Below are 18,891 nucleotides of genomic sequence, written 5' to 3'. Positions count from 1 at the left end.
GCTCTGGGAACTGCAGGAGGTCGGAACCCGCTTAGTTCCCATTGGTAGCCCTAGCACTGCACGGCGGAAGGTGCTCTACCAGAATGGCATGAGTTAACCTGAAAGAGTTCTTTTCAAGCCGACATACCTCTGCCCTTGGTAAACAGAAAGCACACTGAAAAGTTGGACCAGGAAGGTGCTCACCAACACCCCAAGGTCCCTTGACATCCTCCCCCCACTTGGAACAACTTCTATTTTAAACCAGTGAACATATCCATAATACCTTGTGCTTTTCCAGATAGTCCACGTCTTGTCAGGCCAAGAGGAGGTGGGAGGTGGGTGCGGGGGTTAAATACCTGGTCATGGCCATGCCCTGGGTTGGAGGCAGAGGGACTTTGTCCTGTCTAGGGGAATTCTTGCCCATTCCTTCTGGATATTTAATTTGGAAACTTTAATCTGTATTTTCTCCTTCCTCTCTTCTCCATGGGGCAGCCATGGATTGGGGCAGAATTCGTTTTTCTTGCCTCAATTTCCTCTTGTCCAAAACGGGGACAATAGAATCTGCATAGTTTTATGAGGGAGTGAGTGATCCAAAGGACTCTTTGTGTTGCAAAGCAAATCTCAGAGATGATTCTTTTCTCGTGTGTGTGTGTGTGTGTGTGTGTGTGTGTGTGTGAGAGAGAGAGAGAGAGAGAGAGAGAGAGAGAGAGAGAGAGCTGGGTTCTTAGTTGGGCTGTATGTGTCCTGTAAGCAGTAGCCATGCATCTTGTCACCCCTCAGAGAGAAGGCCTTACTGAGCACAGAGCAGGCTCATAAGAAGTATTTATTGGTCAAAATCTCTACAAGAAAAGAAATGGCTAAAAATCAGGAGTTTTGCATCTTCCTCTCTCCTTCCCAATGTAAGGGGGGACACCCACCTTACAGGGGATGGTCCACTGGAGGGGAGGCATGGGTTGCAGTGCCCCTGTGGGTGGAAGCAGTCAATGTCTTCATCTGAGGAGAGTGGGAAGGCAGAGGGAGATGTAGAAGACCCTCCATGGCATTGGACAGAAGTTGCCACCCTGCTCTAGAAGAATCCTCCACTCAGACAGGACTTTTGAGGCCCTGCCTGGGACTCTGAGACCCTTGGACTGGGCCTTGGGAGATCTATACTGCTGAGCAGGCCTGGTGTCTGCCTTTGGCCTAAGGAAAGTCCAGAATGCCCAGAGCTGGTGAGTTCTATTCCCTGGAGGAGGCTGCCAAGAAAGGATCTGGGCCAAAGCCCATGCTCGGGCCTTCCACCCACCACCTGAGAGGTGTCCCTGTATTTGATTAGTCCTGCCCCCTGCCCAGCTTCCTACTGCCAGCTCTTGGCTCTCAACAAGGACCCAGCAGAGTGAGAGTTTTAGCCCCAGAGTGTCTGAGCTGGAATAAGCCTTAGTGGTCATGCCCCTCCATGCCTCTCTGTTTTATTTTCCACAGCATATCTCACTTTCTATGTATTTCATTTTTTTTATCTTGGATATCATCTGTCCTGCCTGTTAGAATACTGGTTCATGCGGGCACAGCTTCCTGTCTGCTTTGCCCACTGCTCTGTCCCTGGGGTCTGGGCAGTGCCTGGTGTGTGGTAGGTGTTAAATAAATTACGTGTTGAATAAAATGGGTATAGCCCCCCACCCCGCCTCAGAGTCCAGATGTGGAGATGGAGGCCCAGAGGTGACGGTGGCTGCTGGAGGCAGGGCTGGAGCTGTTCCTAATTGGACATGAGTTAATTCAGAGCAGGGTCCCTGTCCCCTGCTCCAGGTTGTCAGGGTTCTAATAGTCTCCTGGGCAGTTGCCTCCAGAGTTACCTGGAGGGGAAGCTTCTAGACTGAGCAGATGGCCACTGCAGGGGGCAGTTGGAGAGTTCCAGGGAAGAGTCGTCCCCAAAAGACTTCTGTCCTCAAAAGCATGCTGGTCTCCAAAGGGAGCCAGTCCCTCTGTCAGTGAGTCAGCCCTTGGTGGAAACAGTGCCCCCTCCAGGCAGCCTATTCAGCTTCCCCAGGACACAGAACCAGAGGGACCAAAGCCAGGCTCTCCCCTGCCCTAGGGATGGTAGAGATTCTGATGGACTGGACTAGGGTGAGAAGTGCAGAGGCCAGGGAAAGGCCCCGAGGCCTCTCCTAGGAAAGGGGTAAGAGAACCTGGAAGCCAGGGTGACACACCCCTCCTGGAGGAAGCCCTCTTGTTCAGGCCCTTGTGTTGGAACATGGCAGGCGTGGGCTTTTTGCCCTAGTCCTCCCATTGGCCCAAATATCTTTTCCTGTTGTCCTTTGTGATTTGCCAAAATATTAGTTAGAATGCTCTTGCTGAGTTTTGGAGTTGGGAGAGGGACTCTAGAAGTTGGGCCTTGAAAGATGTGTAGGAGCTTTCCAACTTGGAAAAACTGGGGAGGAGGAGGTTGGAGCAGGCAAGGAAGCAGTGATAACATTAAGAAGAAATGACCTTGTAGGGGTGCCTTGTCCTGTGTCTGAGGCCACTGAGGTCTCCCACCGTGCCCCTCCACCATCCTTGCCCCCTGCCACCCTCCCAGGGGTCCCTTCTCCTGGAGAAATCAAGGCTCTGACCTGAGAACATAGCTTCATGCATTCCTGCACCCTGCCTTCTCCTTGTCACCATTGTCACTACCAGTTGGGTGGCTTTCAGCCACCGTGAATGGAAAAGTACGCCTGTTGCAACATGGTGTGAGTCAGTCATTCATAAATAATGGGGCTGCACTGTCAGCCTGAGGTCTGGCCCATAGTGGGAGTCACTGTGTTGGCTCTCTGGGGAAAGGTCAAGGGGGACTCTAGAAATTATTAGGAAATCATGCAGGATGGCAGTGAGGAGCCATCAGATGCAAGAGAAAAAAATTTTTTTTTTTTTTGGTACTGGGAATTGAACCCAGGGGCGCTTAACCACGGAGCCACATCCCCAGCCCTTTTTGTATTTTATTTAGAGACAGGGTCTCACTGAGTTGCTTAGGGCCTCACTGTTGCAGAAGTTGGCTTTGAACTCAAGATCCTCCTGTCTCAGCCTCCTGTACCCGGCCAAGAAAAATCATCTTTGACCTCTGGGAAAAAAGATAGTGGCCCCCTAAAGCAATGAGCCAAGGCTTAATTCCCACCATTCCCTGTTCTCCCAGCCAGGTGATACCTTAGAGAGTTTTCCTCTCTTCTGACCTCGAGCCACAGGAAGTGAGGCCCTGGAGGTGAGTTTTACCTATCTCTGCCAGGGGCACTTTGCATGGACATACTATGGCCCCCCTAAAACACTCTTCCCCTTTGATTAATTGGGAACCTTGTGGCCAAAGTGACCTTGATGGGACTCATTTGGAGCTTGTCTGAGGCACAGGCTCCATATTTGCTTCTATGACTTCTAGATCCAGGTAGTCAATTCAGCCACACCCCCAGCTGACCCTGGGCTTGCAGTTGGTCCCTGTACTCCTGGGAGCTGTGACTGCCAGCAGGTCAACTATTCAACTCACAGTGGGACTTTGGTGTTGTCACTTCCTGAGCCTCAGTTTCCTCATCTGTAAGAGATAGCTTAGGCCCTCATGGTAGCACACGTCTGTAATCCTCAGACTCAGGAGGCTGAGGCAGGAGCATCACAAATTCGAGGCTTGCCTGGGCAGCTTTGTGAGACCCTATTTTAAAAGAGAAAAATAAAAAGAACTGGGGTGTAGCTCAGTGGTAGAGCACCCTTGGGTTCAGTCCCTGGTACTGCCCTCCAACAAAGACAACTCTGACTCAATCAGAGTTCTCAACCTCAGCATTATTGTCATTGTGGACCAGATAATTCTTAATGAGGGGAGGGGGAAGTGGGGACTGTCCTGTGCCTTTTTGGCAAAGCATGTTTAGCAACATCCTTGGCCTATACCCACTGGATGCCCGAGCATTACCTCCTTTTCCCTCCTTGACAACCAGTGTCCTCTGGGGGCAACATTATATTTGGCTGAGACCCACTGGGTTAGATGATCCCTGAAGAGCCTCCCAACATTACCCCCAAAACAGAGGGGACCATTTTCCTTTCCAGTTTTTTGCATCTGGACTATGCAGTGGATGGGGATCTGAGGACTTCGGGGTGGAGATGAGTGGAGAGAAGGGATGTGCAGGACCCTGGGGGACCTCATGCTAGGAGCCAAGGCCAAGTTCTTCTTGCCTTCCAGACCTTGGGTTACATAAGAAGGTGGGGGTCGGGGGCAGGCCTGTGGTCCAGGCCCTCCCACTAAAGTCAGGGCAGCATGATGACCAGTCATGTATTCATGCCCAGGACTCAGCTGCTCCCCCGCTTGCCCCTCTCTCCTTGCCCTGGGAGGGGACACAGGAAGTGACTCATCCCACCCGCTGACAAAAGCGGAGAGGATGGAGCCTGGTGTTAGACGAAAGGGCACCCGGCCTGCACTGAGCTGCCCGGGTTTTATTTTGTTTACGCCTCCCAAGCTAGCTGTTTATTAACTTGGTCCCTCAGATTCCTCCTTCTGACCTTGTTGCTTAATGAAGGGCAGATTGGTCTTGAGGGTGGGGGCGGGGTTGCTGATGAATCTTAGTGAGTCTGGGATGGTATTCACCCAGAAATGATTGGTTTGGACCCTCATGGAAGAACCTCTGCTCTAGACTGTGGCCTAGATGCTGGGAAGGGACAGTGAATGAGACCAGGCCCTGGCTGTGGAAGCCCAGTCTGTGCACAGACAATGATGCGGGTCTGTGATTGCGGTTCACAGGCGTGCAGAGGAGAGTGGCAGGCGGGGTGGGTGTGCCATAGGGCAGGGGGTGGGGGCGGGGCATGCACAGGTCAGGGGAGAGGGGGAGGGTACTGGGCAGATTCACAAGAGGGAGGGGTGGGTTTCGTTTTGTTTCCTTTTTTGTTATTGTGGTAAAATACATGGAACGTAAAAACGTATCATTTCGACCATGTAAAACGTACAGTTCCTTGCCATTAAACTCTTCTACATCATTCTCCAGCTATCCCACCATCCTTCTCTACGGCCTTCTCATCATTTCTCACTTGAAATTTTGAAACCAGCAAACGCTAATTCCCCATTTCCTCAGCTCCAGCCCTTGGGAGCCTCTATTCTTTCTTTCTCTGACTTTGAGTCCTTAAGGTACCTTGTAGTGGTCTGTTTTCTGTTGCTGATACCACAATGCCAGGGACTGTGCACATTTTAAGGAAAAAAGGTTAACTTAACTCACTGTCCTGGAGGCCCAAGGTCAAGGTGATGGTCCAGTGATGACCTTCTGGGTGCAGATTCTCAAGCCAGTGCAGAGCCTCACATGGAAGCATGTGAGTGTATATACGTCTCTTTCAGTCTCCCTCCCTTTCCGTATAAAACCACCAGGATTCAGTCTTGGGGTCTGCACCCCAATGACCTTATATAATCTGATTTCAAAGGCTCCACCACCATGTGTTTTAGTCAAATTAAGTTTCCACCCTCTTAACATCTCACAATAGGGATTCAGTTTCAAGACATGAAGTCTTGGGGGACATTTTCAACCGTATCCAAGCCAGAGCACAACCCACATAAATTGGATCATATAGTATTTGTCTTTTTGTGACTGTCATATTTCACTTAGCATGATGTCCTTGAGGTTCACCCATGTTAGAGCAAGTGACAGAATTTCCTTTCTCTCTCCTCTCACCCCCTCCCCCCCGCCCTGTGCTGGGGATTGAACCCAGGGTCTTGTGCATGCTAGATAAGTGCTCCACTGCCAGCTACACCCCCAGCCCTCCTGCCCTCCTTGCTTTTTATTTTTTGTTTGTTCTTTTTAGTTATGCATGATAGTAGAGTATATTTTGACAAATTATACATGCTTTTTTTTTTTTTTTTTTTTGGTACTGGGGATTGAACTCAGGGGCACTCGACCACTGAGCCACATCCCCAGCCCTTTCTTACATTTTATTTAGAGACAGGGTTTCACTGAGTTGCTTAGTGCCTCACTTTTGCTGAGGCTGCCTTTGAACTCGGAATCCTCCTGCCTCAGCCTCCTGAGCCACTGGATTACAGGTGTGGGCCACTGTGCGTGCCTGGTCCCCTTCCTTGCTTTTTAAGGCAGAATACTATCCCATGGTATGTGTAAACCACATTTTGTGTGTCTGTTCGCCTGCCCAGGGACACTGGTTTGCTTCTACCCATTGGCTCTTGTAAATAATGCTGTGATGCTCATAGGTGTGCAGATATCTGCTTGGGTTTCGGCTTTCAGTCCGTTGGGGCCTATGCCCAGTAGTGGGATTCCTGGATCATATGTATGAGTGCCTCCATACTTTTGGGGTAGAGGTGTTTGACCTTGGTTTTAAGGACCATCATGAGCTCTCTGGGCATCTAAGAGGAAAGATGGGAGGAGAGAGAAGGGAAGATCTAAACCATGGCATGAAGTGAGTGGGGCAGGGGTTTTGTGCTTGGGCTGCAGAGGCTTGCTGGAGACCAGGCCACAGCAGGTGCCAAGGTTGAGAAACCCTGCCTGAACAGGCTAGGGGACTTGGGCTCTGCTCTGTGGACAAGGAGAGACACTGATGGAGGTTTAGAGCAGGAAGTGATACAGGCTGATTGTCTTCTTAGAAGGATGCGGCCAGGAGTGATGTGCCAGGTGGAGTGGGAGGGCAGGAAGCTGGAGGCAAGAAGGCCAGGGGGCAGAAAATGGCAACTCTGGAGCCCATCACCTAGCATGTGGAGGGAGCACGTCTGAAAGGCTGGTAGGAGGCACGAGGGTGCCCAGGCCTCTGGTTTGGCAGCCAGCTAGATGGCAGAGCCCCTGCCTGAACAAACCTGTGAGAGGCACAGCAGTTTGAGGAGATGCTGCGGGGATCAGCTTGGGCAGGGTGACTTTATGGGGCACGTGGAACCTGAGTGGAGATGAACGGAGACAAGGGTTTGTCTAGCAAGCCAGGGTCAAAGCCAGGGAAAGGACTGCCAGTGGGTGGCACACTGAGTTGGAGGTCAGGACACAGAGTTGGCCTCTGCTGGATGGACTCAACCCTGCCCAGGGCATGTCACAGCCAGCCACACATTTTCATTGCCAGGCTTGAGACTCTGTGCTTGGGACTGGGCACTGGGTTACAGATGTAGAGATAAACCTGCGAGATGACTTTAATTCATGTATTTGTCACATAAAGCTCGGAGAATGGAACTTTTCCAGTTTCTTTGCACAGTTGAAGATTTAATTGTGATAGGTGGTGTGCCGGAGAAATGGAACATGTCATGAGTGGGTCACGGGTGTGCCTGTCAGAGACAGGGTTTCTCAACCTTGGCTCTAGTGACAATTGGGACAAGATAGTTCTTTGTTGTAGGGGACGTTCTTGTGCATTGTAGGTGTTTGGCAGCATTCACGCACACGTTCCCATCCTCAAGAGTGTCTCCAGACATTGTCCCCTAGGGAGCAGAATTGCCCCCAAGTTGAGGTCCATCAGTCCAAGGGGCCAGGAAAGCCTTTCTTAAGGAAATCATGTTACTCTGAATGCCAGAAGATAGATAAGGATTAATCAAAGAAAAGCAGGGGTGGAGAGTGGATGGGTTGGTCAGCATTCTGTCCCTGACAGAAGTACTGTCTTACACCTGAGGTAATCAACTTATAAGGACGAAAGCTTCATGTTGGCTCACAGTCTCGTAGGCTCCAGTCTACGGTTGGTTGGCACTGTTGCCTTTGGGCCTGTGGCGAGATAGCACATCATGGTGAGAACTGGGTGGTAGAGCAAGCTGCTCACCTCATGGTGACAGGGAAGCAGAGAGAGAAAATAGGGAAGGACCAAGGTCCCAATATCCCCTTCAAAGTCATATCCCCATATGACCAGATGACTTTCAGCTAAGAAGAGAAGCATGAAGAGGGCGCCTGGCAGTGAGCAGCAGGAGTCTGAGCAGCGGCAGCCTTGGAGCCGGGGAGGTGCTCCCAGAGCGTGGCAGAGAGGCCCGAGTGGGTGCTGGAGATGCCTGGGCAAGAGTGGCTGAGAGGAAGGTGGCCGCTGTGCCGTGCGCAGAGCAGGAGCAGGTCAGACCAGGGCAGCGGGGTGGAGGGGTAGCCCAGCTGCATCGTTTCCCCAAGATGTTGTCATTGGAGGTGAGGAGGGAGCATGCAGAAGCCAGAAAGGGTGGTGGGTTAGAGTTTGTTTGTTTGTTTTTTTAATTTAGTCTTGCTTGTTTTGCCTCTGACCCTACATTTTTAAGAAAATAATGTACAGCATTCAGAATTTTAAGATTATGAAATGATCTTACTGTGAAGGGTTTTCAACCCGGCATCCCCTGACCTCGCAGATCCCGCCCTCCTTTTAGACAACTCTACCAGTTTCCTGCCTGTGTGGGTAAATACGTATGTTGATTCTTCCCCCCAGAAGGTGGCACACAATGTGCACATTCTGTCTTCAGGCTCTGTCTTCCCACTTCGCTGTCTCTCTTGAGATTTCCCCCCTGTCTGCACATAGAGAGCTTTTCTTTCTTGTTTCTAGCCATGTAAGTAGGTTCCCATACAAGGGGTCACAGTGTTTGACTGATCTCCTGGATTTTAGACATGGAGGCTGTTTTGAGTCCTTTCCCTCCCCCAGTGATGTCCCAGAGAATCACCCTGTACTTGAGTCATTTACAAATGTAGGTGGATTTGTGTGAGATGGAGGGGAAGAGTTGCCTGGTCAGAGGTATGTGCATTTGTAGGTTGGAGGCAGTCAGCCATTTGACGTCCACAGGCTTTGTGAGAATGCACGGCCCCACCAGAAAACAAGGATGCCAAGGAGGCTCGTGTCCACACCCTCCAACACAGAGTGTCATCAAACCTACTGGCATTTACCAAGCTGGAAAACAAAAAGGAGTTTCTCGATATAATTTTAACTTGCATTTTTCTTACCATAATGAGATGAATGAGCTACAAGAACTGTTTATCTTTCCTTTTCTGTGAAACAGTCTATTCATGTTTTACCCATTTTCTGTTGATATCTCTCTCTCTCTCTCTCTCTCTCTCTCTCTCTCTCTCTCTCTCTCTCAGTACAGGGGATTAAGTTAAACCCAAGGCTTCTGAACATGCGAGACCTATGCTGTACCACCAACTACATCCACAGCCCTCTCTAAGGATCTTTCTGCTCAGCCTGCCAAGTAGCTGGGATCACAGGCGAGCACCGTCGTGCCCGGGCTTGATCTTTTTCTTATTGAATTGAAAGAAATATTTATGTATCAGGAAAACTAGCCTTTTGTCTGGAATCTAAATGGCAAGTCCCCTAAACCCCACTTGGTCAGGGAGTTCTTTTTGCTATTACTGCTAATTTTTAAGAATTATTAATGCTAATGGGAGAGAGAGGTCTCTGGCACGGAGGTTCCTAAGGAGGTAGTGGGGTAAGTCCCAGAACAGGAGCCGTGGTGGTCTTTGGGCAGGAGGGTAGATACCTTGACAGAAAGGAGGGAGAAGAGAGCTGTGGCCAGGAGTTTGGTGGCTGCGGTTGAGGGATCGAATGAGGTAGCTCAGTGAACCCGGGGAGGGGCGCTGTTAATGAGGAACGGACCCTCACGGGATGGGGACCTGATCATGTCGGCAGAGAGGGCTTTATGAGTGGCCCCAGAGTTGGAGCTGGAAGAGGGGAAGTGAGGAGACACCATGTTTTCTTAGATTGCAGATGTTTGGCATCTGTTAGTCACAGGGTCAAACGAATGGCCTGGCCGAGTGGTTTCCTTCTGCCCTGCCATCCCCAGCCTGTGCTCGGAACCGTCTCATCTTCCTCATCTTCCTACACCAACCAGCACTAGCAGTTCTTCACCCAGGCCCACATACCAAACGCCCAGGGACAGCCTCTAGGCCCAAAGCCCACTGGCTTTTAACTAACCACTTTTAAATGAGACCGTCCTAAACGGTTTCCCTGCCCTGACAAAGACTCTGGCTCCCGCTTCCACCTCCTGACCAAGCAAGACGTCGTTCTCCTGTCCCTCGTGGTGCTGGGGATCGAACCCAGGGCCTCCCACAGCGCATTGCCTGTCTGTGTGGTACCTCAGATTATTTCCTTAAGTTACAGTTGACAACTGAGGCGATGGGGGACCCTGGGACAGGGAGACTGTGAGGCCCGTGCTGCGGGTGGTTAAGTAAGCCAGCGGGAAATGGACTCTGAAGAATGGAGACAGGAGAGGCCCTGTGGGGACAGCCAGAGGGAGGCCCAGGAGTGTGCATGTGCCAGTGTGCACGTGCGTGCATGGAGGTCAGAACTGGGAGGATGGAGGAAAATACGCAGTGAGGATGTTAATGTGATGGCGGGTGAGGACGCGGGAGTGACGGGCCAAACACGGAGAGTGTGCCCAGGAATGCTTTGTGAACGCAGGTTTTTTATTCCCAAGAATGAGTGGACTTTGTGTTAACTCCTGCTGGGGACGCAGCGTGGGGCTGGGCAGCTGCTTGTGCTGCAGGACTGATGGGTTGGCAGGCGGGCCAAGCTCTGACGGGGCCCACCCATTCCTGCTAGTACAGTGGCCCCCTTGCCCTCTACCTTGCTGGTACTATTCAGAGTCCCCCCATGCTCTTAATCACTGCCTTCACTTCCTCCACCCCCGGCTCTGGCACCCTCCTCCCTCCCTTCCGCCTGGCTCCCTGGCACAGGTGTTTCCCCTCATGTCTGAAGTGAGCCGCCACCATCTTGGCCTCTACCTCCCCACCAAGGCCCCTCCTCCCTCTACAGGTCTTCTTACCTCCAGATCAAGTGTCCATACTTGTCCACTGGTTCTGATCTTCCAGGGGGAATTTGAGGAAAGAGTTCTTAAAGACCAAAATGACTTCAAAACATGAAGAACCAAGGAATAACAGTAGAGTGATTGGTAGTGGCATTGCTATTTTGGGCTGGGAGCTTGGTCCACACTCCTGAAATCACACCAAGTCTTTGTGTGTAGAGGTTCCTACTGTTATAGAGCTGACCTCCGTTACAGTCCCATGTACTGTAAGCCCTAAATCCACTGGAGTCTCCAAATGCATGCACCAGTTGATAATTGCTTATATTACCTGGTGATTACCCAAAGAGTTTTTTACCTTCTTGAAGCCGGGATTTGTGGGGAGATGGTCTCCATTCTGCAAGCACTTACCTAGCTCTCAGGAGGAGTGACTGGAGCTGATGCTGGGGGTCCTGAGTGTTCCATCTTTGGGGATGTTTGTTTTATATCCTGCAAAGATACCACTTAGCAATTCACTGCTGTGCCACACAATCCCAGCTCTCAGTGCAGAGAGTAGAGGGAACCCAGACGGGCTGTGGTCGGTGGAGACTTCTGGAAGGAAGAAGAACTCGAGCAGAAGTGGGTCTGCAGAAGGTGGTGAAGGGGGAGGAAGAGAAAGGAAGTCCAGGAGGAGGCCCCCATGTCTGGTGTTCCGCACCCCAGGTGTCCCTGGGGGGGGTTGAGCATCAGACCTCAGGAGTGGCCTTGGCATGGCATGGTGGTTGGTCACCCCAGGGACAACAGAGTAGCCTGCTGGGAGAGAAGGGACAGGTGGTGCCAGCCTGGGAGCCTGGGGTGCAGAGCTGGATGGCCTGGACTCTGGGACCTGCATTTCTGTGAGGGACAGGTTCATTCACAGCTGCTCGTTCCCCAAGTCTCCTGCACCTGTCCCAATGGCAGGGACCAACTGTTATTCCCAGATCAGAGCTCGATGATACCTGTCACCTGGACTCTTTCCTGGTGAAAGGTAGCAACAGGAGAAGAATGAGATTTGAAGAGGGTACCAACAGGGGAGGGCTTTGGTCTCTGACACGGGGGACATCAACATCAGTAGTTCATTTCTTGAATGTTTTTGTCCGCAGCCTCTCTAGGATCTGGGTAACCTTTTTTGATTTTTAATTATAAATGAGAAAATGTATGTGTGTGTGTGTGTGTGTGTGTGTGTGTGTGTGTGTGTGAAGGAGTGTGAAGCATCTGGCTTACCCATGAATCTTCACCTTTGTCCCAGGACAGTTCATGGAACTCGGTTGCTGGAGTACTGCTAAACTCTGGAACTTTTTAGACTAAACCTATGCCACCCCACATGCTTGATCCCCAGGCCCAGGATCATACAGCAAGCTGGTCGCAGGATAAGTCCAGAGGCCCCAGTTGTGTTAGGCTGCAACCTGGAAGCAGCGTTCCAGCAACTTCTCCTCTGGAAGCACCACGTTTGCCTTCCTGTGTACAGACCAGTCCTCCTCTAATGACCCGTCTTGGCTCACATCGTCAGAATTTCCTTGAGGGCCCACAAAGAGCAGAGGAGGTGCCTGAGCTGCAGGTCCAGTGGCCAGGCTCCTGTGACTGGCGGGACAAGGGCTGGGAAGGGGAAAGGGACATTGCCTCTGGCTGGGCTTCAGCAGGACTGGTGCTGTCCATTGTCCCAAGGCCTCAGACTGGACTTTCAAAGGGAAAACACCTGATAAGGTGGCTCTTGTTCCATTCCTGGGTTTGTGGTTCCAGTGGCCTACTGGGTGAGGAGGACAATGCTGACCAGGTCTCCGGGGGCTAACTGAGGCCTGCCCTAGGTGAGCACCTGGGGGGTGCTCATTCCTACCTTCAGCATTGCTCCACAGGAGCCTGCCAATGTTGGTGCTCTTCATTTTTAATTTGACATTTTATTTCATTTTTATTCCCGTGTCAATCGCACATATCAGGGGGTGCAGTGTGATATTCCCACACATGCACACAGGCGCACTACTCAAACCCCACCTCCTTATCCCACCCCTCTTCCCAGCCTCTAGAGCTCACTGTCCTGCCTTCAGATCACCATGCTACACGTTTACCTTCTGTGTGCGGGACAGCATGCAGTGCTAGTCTTTCTGCATCTGCTTATCTTCCTACTGTGGTTAAGGTCCATCCATGTCACAAATGACAGGATTTCACTCTTCTTTACAGCCGAACGTGTGCATATACCATTGTGTATGTATATCACATTTTCTTTATCCCCTCATTCATTGATGGACACCTAGGTTAGTGCCATAGCCACTGTGAATAGAGGGCACTGTATTAATAAGTGCTCTTGGGCCACCAATGAGGAGTAGAGCAGTGTCCCCATCTGCATTTGCTTACACTGGGATGAGGAGATCCAGGCACAGGAAGGTCAGCTGGTGCAGGGTCCCTTTGGGCTTCCCAGGGACGATTGCTCCACTCAGACTTGAACCAGGTCTTTGGACTCCCGGCCCAGTGCTCTTTGTCCCACAGACTGTTGATGATGAGTCTAATACAGTTGGGTTCTCTGCCCTCACTCTTCTCTTCCTGCTTTAATTTGTCCCCCTGAAACTCCAGCTGCTGCCAGTTATTGGGTAAATGAATTCACTTTGTCCAGTGATGATGGGTTTGGCCTCTGTAAGAGTTTCAGACAGGCACATGGTGCACTGGTGAAGCATCACAAGTTCAAGGCCACTTGGACAACTTGTTAAGACTCCATCTCAAAAATAAATAGGTTAAGAATGTGCTCAGAGGGCTGGGGACATAGCTTAGTTGATAGAGTTCTTGCCTTGCAAGCACAAGGCCCTGGGTTCAATCCCCAGCACCGCAAAAAAAAAAAAAAAAAAAAAAAAAAATGTGCTCAGTAGTAGTATGCCCTTGCACTCAATTCCTAGTGTAGAAAAAGAGTTTTCTCTAATAATCTCACCTCATCATCACACTTTCCCTCTTCCAAATTATTAGTGTGTTCCCTGGGCCCTCCTTTAACAACCCAAAGAAATGAATCTCTAATGGTGAAGTCTCTAGTCTCAGTGTCCAGGAGGCAGCCCTGGACTCATGCTACTGAAGGGACAACTTTTCTGCCTCCTTACCCAGCTGCCTGCCCAGGGTGACCTTCCAGAGTCAATGAATGCGAGGACCTATCACCAAGTGTGTTTCTACCTCTCCTGTCCCCCTACCTCACATACCCGCAGCTCTCTGTGGGGCACTAGGGGAACGTGTGTTTGGAGAAAAGAAACCATGGAAGTGATGTTTTTCTTCTCACTTTTCATATAGAGGCCCAGCTCCCCGCATTGAACCAAGTGAATCATTTTCTACAGTAGGTGGTGACGGTTGGGGCTGTGAGGGCAGGAAGGGACAGCCTGGGTTTAGGGACCCTTGCAGTGAGAGACCTCGCCACTCTCTCCACTGTCACCTGCTCACAGCTGCTTCCTCCCGTTGGGCCCTTTTGGGTTTGGGCCAACTCCCCCAATCCCAACTCGGAGGGGATCCTGGCAGCAGAGGAGCAGGGAAGGCAGGAGTTACAGTTCGCGCTGCCTGAGCTCAGCAGCACGTTCCTGGGGGCTGATTTAGAGGATCCATTATTCCCATTCTTCCTGAGTTTTGGAGTGATGCATTTTGCCTCAGCCTTAAAAAAAAAAAAAAAAAAGTGCTTAATAATGGTAGAATAATGACTTGTGTCACATTTCTGCCACTGGGGCTCTTAATCCATTGCTGCATTCAAATACTGGGAAATGTGTTCCTTAAGATATTGGGTTAGCAGAAAACATACTGTCCGTCCTAGTGAGGAGGAAGGAGAATAAATCGTGTGGTCTATCTTGTAGCCAGGGGCAGGCCAGAGAAGGCAGGGGCTCAGTCACAGCACAGTTAGAGCAGCAGTTGCTCTTTATTGAACACCTACTGTTTACCAAGTGCTTATTGAACACCTACTGTGCACCAAGACTTCCATGCTACTCTGACCAATGTGCAGACACATCAAAGAGGGAGTTACTCAGGGGATTATGAAAACGTCCTCCCAGAGGGATGTCGTGGAAATTAAATGGCATGTAAAGTGCCCATAGGGGCTTAGGTAGATGAAGTGCTGAATAACTGTAATTTCAAACCAACATCATCATCTCCATTTTATAGAGGAGGAGAGAGGGGACACAGAGAGAGGCTTCAGGTGGAGCTGACTCCAGCACACAGATGCCACATCACTGGTGGGAATGGTCTATGTCATGGGGAGAGTAGGTGCATCCACCAGGGCTTCCTGACCTAAGCTTCTCAAGGGCTGTGGGGCCACTTACAAGTCATGCCCTTTCCCATGTGACCCTGGTCCTTTTCTGATCCCCAGTGCCCTCTAGTCTCAGTTGAGACTCTGAGCACCTGCCAGTCCCCCTCCCCCAGTTTATGTGACCTTCTTCCCTCTGCCAGTCCATGCCTCCCTGGCTCCTTCGCTGCCCCGACCATTCTTTGGGTAGTAATTTCGTGGAATGGTTTACCACCAATCTTTTTTAGTTAACAACCCCCAGCCCCGCCCCGCCCAGCAGGTGAAGCTGGTGTTAATGATTGCCAAGGAAAGCATCTCGTGAAGGCAAATCACAGGAGGAAGGAGGGTGGGCTGCTGCCCAGGCCCTGGCTCAGGATCCTGTGGTCTGGAGCCGGAAGGCTCCTGGGGCTGCTGCTTCTCGGCCTCTCTTTGCACACGTTCCACCTGCCATCCCAGTGCTCGTGCGTGCACATACGCGCTGTGCTCAACTCCCATTTCTTGTCTCTGAACCCAGGACCAGCAAGTCTCCTTTCTGGCTGCCTGTCAGCTTCCTCCCAGCCCTGGTCCTTGACTGTCCCAGGGAACACCACTCCCTTTTCTGCTAAAGAAGTCCTCACCCTCTTTTGGGGACCCGGGGCTGCCCCTGACTGCCCCGCCTCCTTCCTCTGGGTGCCTTCTCTGAAGACCCTGAACCCCAGGGCAGGTCTTCTCCTAGCACACCCAAGTGCTGGGCTCTATTCTCGACTGGAAGGACCCAGCAGTGAATGAACCAGAAGCCCTGCCCCCCAGGAGGGGACAGACCTGCTGCAGAGGCACCACCTGCCTGAGGTGCAGCAGGGGTCAGAGGAGGGGAGAAGCGCAGAGGCTGAAGAGGCTGTCGAAGGGGGCAGTGGATGTTTCCAGGCAGGGGAGGATGTGACATCTGGAAGCGGTTGGGGGCAGTGTAGGAAGGACAAGGATCTGCGGTTGGATGACCCCCTGTGGACATAGAGTGTCACCTGAGGAATGTCCAACTGGCTGTTGCCAGCAGGCAGTCACCCCTCGAAGTCTGTCTCTCCCACTCTGGGTGCTCCTCCAGTTTATCGTGTGTGCCTGTCTCCTCTGCAAGAAGGGACTCTTCCAGGGCAGCCAGGACGGCTGCACCCTGCCCAGCGGAGAGCCTGCACTGAGCGTGAGCTTGCTGAGGAGCTGCGGAGGTGAGTGTGAGACACCTCCTTCAGGACCTGCCATCATGCTGGGCCATCTGTTGTCCCCCTTGCTCATCTGTTACCATCCTGATCTCCTTCAGAGTCTGCCCTCTTTGTCTCCCAGTAGATTCAAGGCCTGGTGAAGTGAGTGAGCCCAGAGGCTCGGGATGCTGTGTACCCCTGTCCATGAGTGGAATCACCACTGGGGCTTGATAACAGGCCACTGTGGGGACTCCGATTCAGAAAACCTGAGATAGAAGGTAGACCAGCGAGCAGAGTCTGGGTTTGGGGAAGGACCTGGGTTATTCGCTTGCACAGTTGGGCTTGGGGCTGTTGGCTAGAGTGCATTTCCAGGCCCAGACTCCTCCCTTCCCCACCCCCCTATCCCAGCCAGGATCAGAACCTCAGACTGCATCTGGGGAGCTCAGAGCCCAAGGAGCAGGGATGGTGCTGGACCTGAAGGTTGCCTCCCATGGCTCCTGTCTGAGATCTCTCTTCTGCCTTCAGGGTCTGCACGGCCCCTCGGGGCTCCCAACTTGCTGCCTCTGCCCATGGGAAGGCATCATCCTGGCCCCAGGTCTCCCTCCTTTCCTGCCACTGTGTCCTGAGCTGGCTCCTGCAGGCTGCTGCTTTATCTCTAAGTTTCTGATCAGATTAGCAACTTGAGAAGGAGTGGAGGGAGCACGTGCCTTCCCCAGTGGCCTGAGGGGACGCCAGCCACAGTCACCTCCCTTGGCTCTTTCCCAGACTCAGGGGAGGGGCCTGCCTGCTGCATCTACCCCGAAAGGCCAACTGAGCAGGAAGCTAGAGCCCCAAAGAGTCCACCCAGGCTGGCACTGGGCAGGACTGGTTCTATTCTACAGGGCTCAGCACGGTCTGGCTCTGGTGGACTCCGCTGCTCTTGCTTTGGACCCACAGACTCAGTGGTCCTAGTTCTTAACTGTGCTTCATAGTCACCTGGGCCCCACCTCTGCTCACCAGAGGCTCTGAGATACTGAGTTACCTGAGGTGGAAGGGCCAGGCATCAGCATTTTAAAAGTTCCCTGGGTGGTCCTGATACACATCCAGAGCTGAGAGTCCCAGCACCCACCCTTCCAGCTGGGACCATGGGAAGGGTGTGTATAGCTATTACCCACTGCAGTGAAAAAACCAGGGCTGTTCCTGTGCCTGCCACATAATGCATTAATAAATATTTGCATTTCATAAAAAGGTATTTTCAAAATGAAAAACAAGAAACCCAAATATTTAATCATTCGAAATACAAATGTTTTAGAACACTAAGTAAATGCAAACTTAGAAAAATACACTGTATTATTCTGGTCTGTTTGTTAGTGGATAAAACAAAACACAAAGGAAGTCTCCAAAACCAAAATCTACACATTTCACAAACACAAAATTTAGTCATAAAACCTCGAAGAGGAGGTATTATTTGACCCCTCTTAAAACAGAAAAATGTTGGCAGTGTCATGTCACATGTATGAGTTTTTTTCTAGAAAATTTTCTGAAAAAGCATTTCCTAACTCTACCCTTGTTGGGGAATGGTGAGAAAATATATTTGTGTGGTATCTTCTAGTATTTTCCGCTGACAAGGCCTTTGGTTTTTTGTGGGGGACTGCAGTCTTTTATTTATAAGAAGACATCATTTTTGTTTCCAAAGCATTTCTGGTTTGTCTTTAAGTTCTTCAGTTTTATCTTGTTCAGATGGTGATTCTGATGCAACAGTTTCCTGTGTTAGTTTCAAAACTGTCCTGTTGATATTCCACATGTCAGGAAAGTGTGTAACTAATAATTAACGTTTGCTACAGTCTTCCTTCGTCCGTCCGCTGCCACACCACGCGGCCTCCCAGCAGGCCTCAAGACCTTGCCCAGTTCAGATTTTTTCCTGACATTGTTATAACAGTTTCGGGAAACAAACTGGTCGCGAAGCAGCAAGCAGCACTTAGAGAGGAGGAGAACTTTATTTCACGCAGGCGGGTCCAGAGGAAAACAAAAACTCCAAATTCTGAGTCCCGATCCACAGTTTCTCACAATATTTATAGGCTATTTGACATCATCTTAGACCCATCCTATCATTGGGGCATTTTCCTCTTTTTAAAAAAAATTCCTAATCTATTTGGCCGAAGACCTTGTGCAGGGTGCTCACAGAACAGATAAGAAGCAGCAGCTTTCTTCACAGATATCTATTACATTTCAGGAGGGAGTAGTCAGACTTTTAGGGCAGTTATTGGCAATGCAAAAGGTAGGGGCCCATGGTTAATTAGGCTTTCTGGAGAGAGGCTAAGAGAGGGAGGAGAACTGACCCCTTCCCCAGCCCTCGGACTCTTCCCATAACATTTTTGTAATTTCGTTTCACAACCAGGTCTGGTTTTGCCATCATAGTTAGCCTCCCCTTTCCGAAGCATATACATGCCCTGAGAGATGAGGATAATGAACTTCCAAGCCTGGCTTTACTAGTGACCCACTCATGGCCCGTCTAGTCCCATCTCACCCTCCGCAGGCCCCTGGGTCACAATGAGATCCTGCTGGAGGTGGCCAAGGCATGTTGACTCCTCTGTAAGTACTTCAGTGAGCATCTCTAAAGGCAGAGGGTCCTCTAAAGCACATAATCACAGTACTCGTTCGTACTGCACCTTGACAATCGATGATTCCTTCCCATCATAAAACTGCCAGTTTTGAATTTTCACAATTGTCTTGCACATTGTTTTCCACATTTTTTTATTGGTGCATTTTAGTCATACATCATGGTGGACTTTGTTGTCACCTATCTGTACATGCACACAATGTAACCATAGAATCTGAGCAATATCATTCCCCAGTATTTCCCTTTCCTTTCCCATCTCTTCCCCCAGCTCCTTTCC

General features: G+C 50.8%; 1 protein-coding gene across 1 annotated transcript in view; it reads left to right on the top strand.

The window, feature by feature from the left end:
• Paqr5 (progestin and adipoQ receptor family member 5) overlaps positions 1 to 18,891 on the top strand; it is a 75,519-nt gene that overhangs the window by 1,116 nt on the left and 55,512 nt on the right. The gene's annotated exons all lie outside the window — the stretch shown is intronic.

Source organism: Sciurus carolinensis, chromosome 2 (genome assembly GCF_902686445.1).
Source record: "Sciurus carolinensis chromosome 2, mSciCar1.2, whole genome shotgun sequence".
NCBI classification, from domain to species: domain Eukaryota; kingdom Metazoa; phylum Chordata; class Mammalia; order Rodentia; family Sciuridae; genus Sciurus; species Sciurus carolinensis.
This window is presented reverse-complemented; position numbering and strand designations above follow the sequence as displayed.